Source organism: Oncorhynchus nerka, linkage group LG26 (genome assembly GCF_034236695.1).
Source record: "Oncorhynchus nerka isolate Pitt River linkage group LG26, Oner_Uvic_2.0, whole genome shotgun sequence".
Lineage (NCBI taxonomy): Eukaryota > Metazoa > Chordata > Actinopteri > Salmoniformes > Salmonidae > Oncorhynchus > Oncorhynchus nerka.
The window spans coordinates 53,765,752-53,775,751 of record NC_088421.1 but is presented as its reverse complement, the minus strand read 5'-3'; the positions used below and the strand labels follow the sequence as shown (position 1 = coordinate 53,775,751).

The 10,000-nt window shown below is 40.8% G+C and overlaps 1 long non-coding RNA gene and 1 pseudogene across 1 annotated transcript in view; one reads left to right on the top strand and one right to left on the bottom strand.

Moving 5' to 3' along the window:
* The window catches only part of LOC135564837 (uncharacterized), a 349,184-nt gene that overhangs the window by 212,975 nt on the left and 126,209 nt on the right, over nt 1-10,000 (bottom strand). The gene's annotated exons all lie outside the window — the stretch shown is intronic.
* LOC135564973 (equilibrative nucleoside transporter 4-like) overlaps nt 8,853-10,000 on the top strand; it is a 33,669-nt pseudogene continuing 32,521 nt past the window's right edge.

Genomic DNA, 10,000 nt, shown 5'->3' with positions numbered 1-10,000 from the left:
TCCATAGAATCTAAATCCATAGAATCTAAATCCATAGAATCTAAATCCATAGAATCTAAATCCATAGAATCTAAATCCATAGAATCTAAATCTATAAATCTAAATCATCCATAGAATCAATCCATAGAATCTAAATCCATAGATCTAAATCTATAGAATCTAAATCCATAGAATCTAAATCTAAAATCCATAGAATCTAAATCCATAGAATCTAAATCTAGAATCTAAATCCATAGAATCTAAATCCATCTAGAATCTAAATCCATAGAATCTAAATCTAAATCCATAGAATCTAAATCTATAGAATCTAAATCCATAGAATCTAAATCTAAATCTAAATCATAGAATCTAAATCCCATAGAATCTAAATCCATAGAATCTAAATCCATAGAAATCTAAATCCACAGAATCTAAATCCATAGAATCTAAATCCACAGAATCTAAATCCATAGAATCTAAATCTATAGAATCTAAATCCATAGAATCTAAATCCAATCCATAGAATCTAAATCTAAATCCATAGAATCTAAATCTATAGAATCTAAATCCATAGAATCTAACTATAGAATCTAACCATAGAATCTAAATCCATAGAATCTAAATCTAAATCTATAGAATCTAAATCCATAGAATCTAAATCCATAGAATCTAAATCTAAATCCATAGAATCTAAATCCATAGAATCTAAATCCATAGAATCTAAATCCATAGAATCTAAATCTAAATCCATAGAATCTAAATCCATAGAATCTAAATCCATAGAATCTAAATCCATAGAATCTAAATCTATAGAATCTAAATCTAAATCCATAGAATCTAAATCCATAGAATCTAAATCCATAGAATCTAAATCTATAGAATCTAAATCTATAGAATCTAAATCTAAATCTATAGAATCTAAACTAAGAATCTAAACCATAGAATCTAAATCCATAGAATCTAAATCCATAGAAATCCATAAATCTAAATAGAATCTAAATCCATAGAATCTAAATCCATAGAATCTAAATCTAAATCACAAATCCATGAATCTAAATCCATAGAATCGAAATCTAAATCATAGAATCTAAATCTAAATCTATAGAATCTAAATCCATAGAATCTAAATCCATAGAATCTAAATCTATAGAATCTAAATCTATAGAATCTAAATCTATAGAATCTAAATCCATAGAATCTAAATCTATAGAATCTAAATCTAAATCCATAGAATCTAAATCTATAGAATCTAAATCTAAATCTATAGAATCTAAATCTAAATCTATAGAATCTAAATCCATAGAATCTAAATCCATAGAATCTAAATCCACAGAATCTAAATCCATAGAATCTAAATCCATAGAATCTAAATCCATAGAATCTAAATCCATAGAATCTAAATCTATAGAATCTAAATCTAAATCTATAGAATCTAAATCCATAGAATCTAAATCCACAGAATCTAAATCTAAATCCATAGAATCTAAATCCATAGAATCTAAATCTAAATCTATAGAATCTAAATCCATAGAATCTAAATCCATAGAATCTAAATCCATAGAATCTAAATCTAAATCCATAGAATCTAAATCCATAGAATCTAAATCTAAATCTATAGAATCTAAATCTATAGAATCTAAATCCATAGAATCTAAATCCACAGAATCTAAATCTAAATCCATAGAATCTAAATCTATAGAATCTAAATCTAAATCCATAGAATCTAAATCTATAGAATCTAAATCCATAGAATCTAAATCCATAGAATCTAAATCTATAGAATCTAAATCCATAGAATCTAAATCCATAGAATCTAAATCTATAGAATCTAAATCTCTAAATCTATAGAATCTAAATCTATAGAATCTAAATCCATAGAATCTAAATCCACAGAATCTAAATCCATTGAATCTAAATCATAAATCTATAGAATCTAAATCTATAGAATCTAAATCCATAGAATCTAAATCTATAGAATCTAAATCTAAATCTATAGAATCTAAATCCATAGAACTCTAAATCCAGAATCTAAATCTGTAAATCTAAATCCATAGAATCTAAATCTAATCAGGAATCTAAATCATAGAATCTCTATAGAATCCAAATCCATAGAATCTAAATCCTATAAAGAATCTAAATCCATAGAATCTAAATCCATAGAATCTAAATCTATAGAATCTAAATCTAAATCTATAGAATCTAAATCCATAGAATCTAAATCCATAGAATCTAAATCCATAGAATCTAAATCCTAAATCTAGAATCTAAATCCACAGAATCTAAATCCATAGAATCTAAATCCATCTAGAATCTAAATCCATAGAATCTAATCTAAATCCATAGAATCTAACTATCTATGAATCTAAATCTATAGAATCTAAATCCATAGAATCTAAATCCACAGAATCTAAATCTAAATCTAAATCCATAGAATCTAAATCTATAGAATCTAAATCCATAGAATCTAAATCCATAGAATCTAAATCCATAGAATCTAAATCCACAGAATCTAAATCTATAGAATCTAAATCTAAATCCATAGAATCTAAATCTATAGAATCTAAATCTATAGAATCTAAATCCACAGAATCTAAATCCATAGAATCTAAATCCACAGAATCTAAATCCATAGAATCTAAATCCATAGAATCTAAATCCATAGAATCTAAATCCATAGAATCTAAATAAATCTAAACATAGAATCTAAATCTATAGAATCTAAATCTATAGAATCTAAATCAACCAGAATCTAAATCCATAAATCCTAAATCTAAATCATAGAATCTAAATCCATAAGAATCTAAACTATAGAATCTAAATCTATAGAATCTAAATCTATAGAATCTAAATCCATAGAATCTAAATCTACAGAATCTAAATCTATAGAATCTAAATCCATAGAATCTAAATCCACAGAATCTAAATCTATAGAATCTAAATCCATAGAATCTAAATCCATAGAATCTAAATCTATAGAATCTAAATCTATAGAATCTAAATCTAAATCCATAGAATCTAAATCTATAGAATCTAAATCTATAGAATCTAAATCTATAGAATCTAAATCTATAGAATCTAAATCTAAATCCATAGAATCTAAATCCATAGAATCTAAATCCACAGAATCTAAATCCATAGAATCTAAATCCATAGAATCTAAATCCACAGAATCTAAATCCATAGAATCTAAATCTATAGAATCTAAATCCATAGAATCTAAATCCATAGAATCTAAATCCATAGAATCTAAATCCATAGAATCTAAATCCATAGAATCTAAATCTAGAATCTAAATCCAGAATCTAAATCCATAGAATCTAAATCCATAGAATCTAAATCTATAGAATCTAAATCTATAGAATCTAAATCCATAGAATCTAAATCTATAGAATCTAAATCCATAGAATCTAAATCCATAGAATCTAAATCCATAGAATCTAAATCCATAGAATCTAAATCCATAGAATCTAAATCTAAATCCATAGAATCTAAATCCATAGAATCTAAATCCATAGAATCTAAATCCATAGAATCTAAATCTATAGAATCTAAATCCATAGAATCTAAATCTATAGAATCTAAATCCATAGAATCTAAATCTATAGAATCTAAATCCATAGAATCTAAATCCATAGAATCTAAATCCATAGAATCTAAATCTAAAATCTATCTAGAATCTAAATCCATAGAATCTAAATCCAGAATCTAAATCCATAGAATCTAAATCCATAGAATCTAAATCCATAGAATCTAACCATAGAATCTAAATCCATAGAATCTAAATCTAAATCTATAGAATCTAAATCCATAGAATCTAAATCCATAGAATCTAAATCTATAGAATCTAAATCCATAGAATCTAAATCCATAGAATCTAAATCCATAGAATCTAAATCCATAGAATCTAAATCCATAGAATCTAAATCCATAGAATCTAAATCTAAATCCATAGAATCTAAATCCATAGAATCTAAATCTTCTAGGAAAACTCTAAACAAACAACAACAGGAAGAGTTATCTATCCAAAACAGAGATGTACGGATAAACCACTTCTCCAATCTTTTGGCTCTATAACAAAGAACAAAGAGCAAAAACATATACATGATCAAATACAAATCTTTACCAGAACCCACTGGATTCTCCAATTACCTTGAACGAGTTACAGGACAAAATAAAAACCCTCCGACCCAAAAAAGGCCTGTGGTGTTGATGGTATCCTCAGTGAAATGATCAAATATACAGACCACTGATTGATTGATTGATTTTTAAAAAGCCTTTGACTCAATTTGGCTTGAGTGTCTGTTATATAAATGGATGGAAAGTGGTGTTGGGGGAAAACATACGACATTATAAAATCCATGTACACAAACAACAAGTTGAGACTCTGCATGCAGAATTCTGCAAATATATCCTCCGTGTACAACCTAAAACACCAAATAATGCCTGCAGAGCAGAATTAGGCCGATACCCGCTAATTATCAAAATCCAGAAAAGAGACGTTAAATTCTACAACCACCTAAAAGGAAGCGATTCCCAAACCTTCCTTAACAAAAGCCATCACCTACAGAGAGATGAACCTGGAGAAGAGTCCTCTAAAACACAAAAACAGACAAGCTGGTCCTGGGGCTCTGTTCACAAACACAAACAGACCCCTGACAGAGAGATGGTCCTGGGGCTCTGTTCAAAACACACCCTACAGAGAGAGATGAACTCGAGAAGAGTCCCCTAAAAGCCCTGGGGCTCTGTTCACACACCCTACAGAGAGATGAACCTGGAGAAGAGTCCCTAAGCAAGCTGGTCCTGGGGCTCTGTTCACAAACACACCCTACAGAGAGATGAACCTGGAGAAGAGTCCCCTAAGAAGCTGGTCCTGGGGCTCTGTCTACAAACACAAACACACCCTACAGAGAGATGAACCTGGGGAAGAGTCCTGGCTGGTCCTGGGGCTGTTCACAAACACAAACACACCCTACAGAGAGATGAACCTGGATAAGAGTCCCCTAAGCAAGCTGGTCCTGGGGCTCTGTTCACAAACACAAACACACCCTACAGAGAGATGAACCTGGATAAGAGTCCCCTAAGCAAGCTGGTCCTGGGGCTCTGTTCACAAACACAAACAGGACAGGACAGGACAGCAACACAAACAGACCCCACAGAGCCCCAGGACAGCAACACAAACTGGGCCCTAACTGATGGTTAGGTCCCAGCTCCTCTCCAATACAGTATAACTGATGGTGAGGGCCCAGCCCTCTCCAATACAGTCTAACTGGGATGGTGAGGGCCCAGCTCCTCTCCAATACAGTCTAACTGATGGTGAGGGCCCAGCTCCTCTCCAATACAGTCTAACTGATGGTGAGGGCCCAGCTCCTCTCCAATACAGTCTAACTGATGGTGAGGGCCCAGCTCCTCTCCAATACAGTCTAACTGATGGTGAGGGACCAGCTCCTCTCCAATACAGGGCCCAGCTCCTCTCCAATACAGGGCCCAGCTCCTCTCCAATACAGTCTAACTGATGGTGAGGGCCCAGCTCCTCTCCAATACAATCTAACTGATGGTGAGGGCCCAGCTCCTCTCCAATACAGTCTAACTGATGGTGAGGGCCCAGCTCCTCTCCAATACAGTCTAACTGATGGTGAGGGCCCAGCTCCTCTCCAATACAGGGCCCAGCTCCTCTCCAATACAGTCTAACTGATGGTCAGGGCCCAGCTCCTCTCCAATACAGTCTAACTGATGGTGAGGGCCCAGTTCCTCTCCAATACAGTCTAACTGATGGTTAGGGACCAGCTCCTCTCCAATACAGGGCCCAGCTCCTCTCCAATACAGTCTAACTGATGGTGAGGGCCTAGCTCTTCTCCAATACAGTCTAACTGATGGTTAGGGCCCAGCTCCTCTCCAATACAGGGCCCAGCTCCTCTCCAATACAGTCTAACTGATGGTGAGGGCCCAGCTCCTCTCCAATACAGTCTAACTGATGGTTAGGGCCCAGCTCCTCTCCAATACAGTCTAACTGATGGTTAGGGCCCAGCTCCTCTCCAATACAGTCTAACTGATGTTGAGGGCCCAGCTCCTCTCCAATACAGGGCCCAGCTCCTCTCCAATACAGTCTAACTGATGGTGAGGGCCCAGTTCCTCTCCAATACAGTCTAACTGATGGTCAGGGCCCAGCTCCTCTCCAGTACAGTCTAACTGATGGTGAGGGCCCAGCTCCTCTCCAATACAGTCTAACTGATGGTGAGGGCCCAGCTCCTCTCCAATACAGTCTAACTGATGGTGAGGGCCCAGCTCCTCTCCAATACAGTTTAACTGATGGTGAGGGCCCAGCTCCTCTCCAATACAGGGATCAGCTCCTCTCCAATACAGTTTAACTGATGGTGAGGGCCCAGCTCCTCTCCAATACAGTCTAACTGATGGTGAGGGACCAGCTTCTCTCCAATACAGTCTAACTGATGGTGAGGGCCCAGCTCTTCTCCAATACAGTCTAACTGATGGTGAGGGCCCAGCTCCTCTCCAATACAGGGCCCAGCTCCTCTCCAATACAGTCTAATTGATGGTTAGGCCCAGCTCCTCTCCAATACAGGGCCCAGCTCCTTCCAATACAGTCTAACTGATGGTTAGGGCCCAGCTCCTCTCCAATACAGGGCCCAGCTCCTCTCCAATACAGTCTAACTGATGGTTAGGCCCAGCTCCTCTCCAATACAGGGCCCAGCTCCTCTCCAATACAGTCTAACTGATGGTGAGGGCCCAGCTCCTCTCCAATACAGTCTAACTGATGGTGAGGGCCCAGCTCCTATCCAGTAACTGAGGTGAGGGCCCAGCTCCTCTCCAATACAGTCTAACTGATGGTGAGGGCCCAGCTCCTCTCCAATACAGTCTAACTGATGGTGAGGGCCCAGCTCCTCTCCAATACAGGGCCCAGCCCCTCTCCAATACAGTTTAACTGATGGTGAGGGCCCAGCTCCTCTCCAATACAGGGATCAGCTCCTCTCCAATACAGTTTAACTGATGGTGAGGGCCCAGCTCCTCTCCAATACAGTCTAACTGATGGTGAGGGCCCAGCCCTTCCAATACAGTCTAACTGATGGTGAGGGCCCAGCTCCTTCCAATACAGGGCCCAGCTCCTCTCCAATACCCAGCTCCTCTCCAATACAGTGATGGTGAGGGCCCAGCTCCTCTCCAATACAGTCTAACTGATGGTTAGGGTCCAGCTCCTCTCCAATACAGGGCCCAGCTCCTCTCGAATACAGTCTAATTGATGGTTAGGCACCGCTCCTCTCCAATACAGGGCCCAGCTCCTCTCCAATACAGTCTAACTGATGGTTAGGGCCGAGCTCCTCTCCAATACAGGGCCCAGCTCCTCTCCAATACAGTCTAACTGATGGTTAGGCCCAGCTCCTCTCCAATACAGGGCCCAGCTCCTCTCCAATACAGTCCAACTGATGGTGAGGGCCCAGCTCCTCTCCAATACAGTCTAACTGATGGTGAGGGCCCAGCTCCTATCCAATACAGTCTAACTGATGGTTAGGGCCCAGCTCCTCTCCAATACAGGGCCCAGCTCCTCTCCAATACAGTCTAACTGATGGTGAGGGCCCAGCTCCTCTCCAATACAGTCTAACTGATGGTTAGGGCCCAGCTCCTCTCCAATACAGTCTAACTGATGGTTAGGGCCCAGCTCCTCTCCAATACAGTCTAACTGATGTTGAGGGCCCAGCTCCTCTCCAATACAGGGCCCAGCTCCTCTCCAATACAGTCTAACTGATGGTGAGGGCCCAGCTCCTCTCCAATACAGTCTAACTGATGGTGAGGGCCCAGCTCCTCTCCAATACAGGGCCCAGCCCCTCTCCAATACAGTTTAACTGATGGTGAGGGCCCAGCTCCTCTCCAATACAGGGATCAGCTCCTCTCCAATACAGTTTAACTGATGGTGAGGGCCCAGCTCCTCTCCAATACAGTCTAACTGATGGTGAGGGCCCAGCTCCTCTCCAATACAGTCTAACTGATGGTGAGGGCCCAGCTCCTCTCCAATACAGGGCCCAGCTCCTCTCCAATACAGGGCCCAGCTCTTCCAATACAGTCTAACTGATGGTGAGGGCCCAGCTCCTCTCCAATACAGTCTAACTGATGGTTAGCGTCCAGCTCCTCTCCAATACAGGGCCCAGCTCCTCTCGAATACAGTCTAATTGATGGTTAGGCCCCGCTCCTCTCCAATACAGGGCCCAGCTCCTCTCCAATACAGTCTAACTGATGGTTAGGGCCCAGCTCCTCTCCAACACAGGGCCCAGCTCCTCTCCAATACAGTCTAACTGATGGTTAGGGCCCAGCTCCTCTCCAATACAGGGCCCAGCTCCTTCCAATACAGTCTAACTGATGGTGAGGCCCAGCTCCTCTCCAATACAGTCTAACTGATGGTGAGGCCCAGCTCCTAGTCCAATACAGTCTAACTGATGGTTAGGGCCCAGCTCCTCTCCAATACAGGGCCCAGCTCCTCTCCAATTACAGTCTAATTGATGGTGAGGGCCCAGCTCCTTCCAATACAGTCTAACTGATGGTTAGGGCCCAGCTCCTCTCCAATACAGTCTAACTGATGGTTAGGCCCAGCTCCTCCAATACAGTCTAACTGATGTTGAGGGCCCAGCTCCTCTCCAATACAGGGCCCAGCTCCTCTCCCAATACAGTCTAACTGATGGTGAGGGCCCAGTTCCTCTCCAATACAGTCTAACTGATGGTCAGGGCCCAGCTCCTCTCCAGTACAGTCTAACTGATGGTGAGGGCCCAGCTCCTCTCCAATACAGTCTAACTGATGGTGAGGGCCCAGCTCCTCTCCAATACAGTCCAACTGATGGAGGCCTGTGCTCCTCTCCAATACAGTTTAACTGATGCAGAGCGCCAGCTCCTTCAACACAGGGATCAGCTCCTTCCTCCAATACAGTTTAACTGATGGTGAGGGCCCAGCTCCTCTCCAATACAGTCTAACTGATGGTGAGGACCAGCTTTCCAATACAGTCCAACTGGTGGTGAGGGCCCAGCTCTTCCAATACAGTCTAACTGATGGTGAGGGCCCAGCCCTTCCAATACAGGGCCCAGCTCCTCTCCAAGCAGCTAATTGATGGTTAGGGGCACCGGGGTGTCCTCGGTTCCATGTCTCTTGGTCTGCCTATCCCAAAGTTTCCCAGTATTTTATGCATAATAACAGGTCTGGGGCTAGGGTCATTGTTATATCTGGAGTACTTCTCCTGTCCTATTCGGTGTCCTGTGTGAATCTAAGTGTACGTCTCTCTAATTCTTCCTCTCTTTTCTTTTCTCTCTCTCGAGGACTGAGCCCTAGGAATTATTCAGGACTACCTGACATGATGACTCCTCATGTCCCCAGTCCACCTGGCCATGCTGCTGCCCAGTTCTCAACTGGCCTGGGCCCTAGGACCATGTCCCCAGGACTACTCTGACATGATGACTCCTTGCTGTCCTCTCAGTCCACCTGGCCATGCTGCTGCTCCAGTTTCAACTGTTCTGCCTTACTATTATTCAACCATGCTGGTCATTTATGAACATTTGAACATCTTGGCCACGTTCTGTTATAATCTCCACCCGCACAGCCAGAAGAGGACTGGCCACCCCACATATGCTCTCTCTAATTCTCTTTCTTTCTCTCTCTCGGAGGACCTGAGCCCCAGGACCGTGCCCCAGGACTACCTGACATGATGACTCCTTGCTGTCCCCAGTCCACCTGACTGTGCTGCTGCTCCAGTTTCAACTGTTCTGCCTTATTATTATTCGACCATGCTGGTCATTTATGAACATTTGAACATCTTGGTCATGTTCTGTTATAATCTCTACCCGGCACAGCCAGAAGAGGACTGGCCACCCCACATAGCCTGGTTCCTCTCTAGGTTTCTTCCTAGGTTTTGGCCTTTCTAGGGAGTTTTTCCTAGCCACCGTGCTTTACACCTGCATTGTTTGCTGTTTGGGGTTTTAGGCTGGGTTTCTGTACAGCACTTTGAGATATCAGCTGATGTACGAAGGGCTA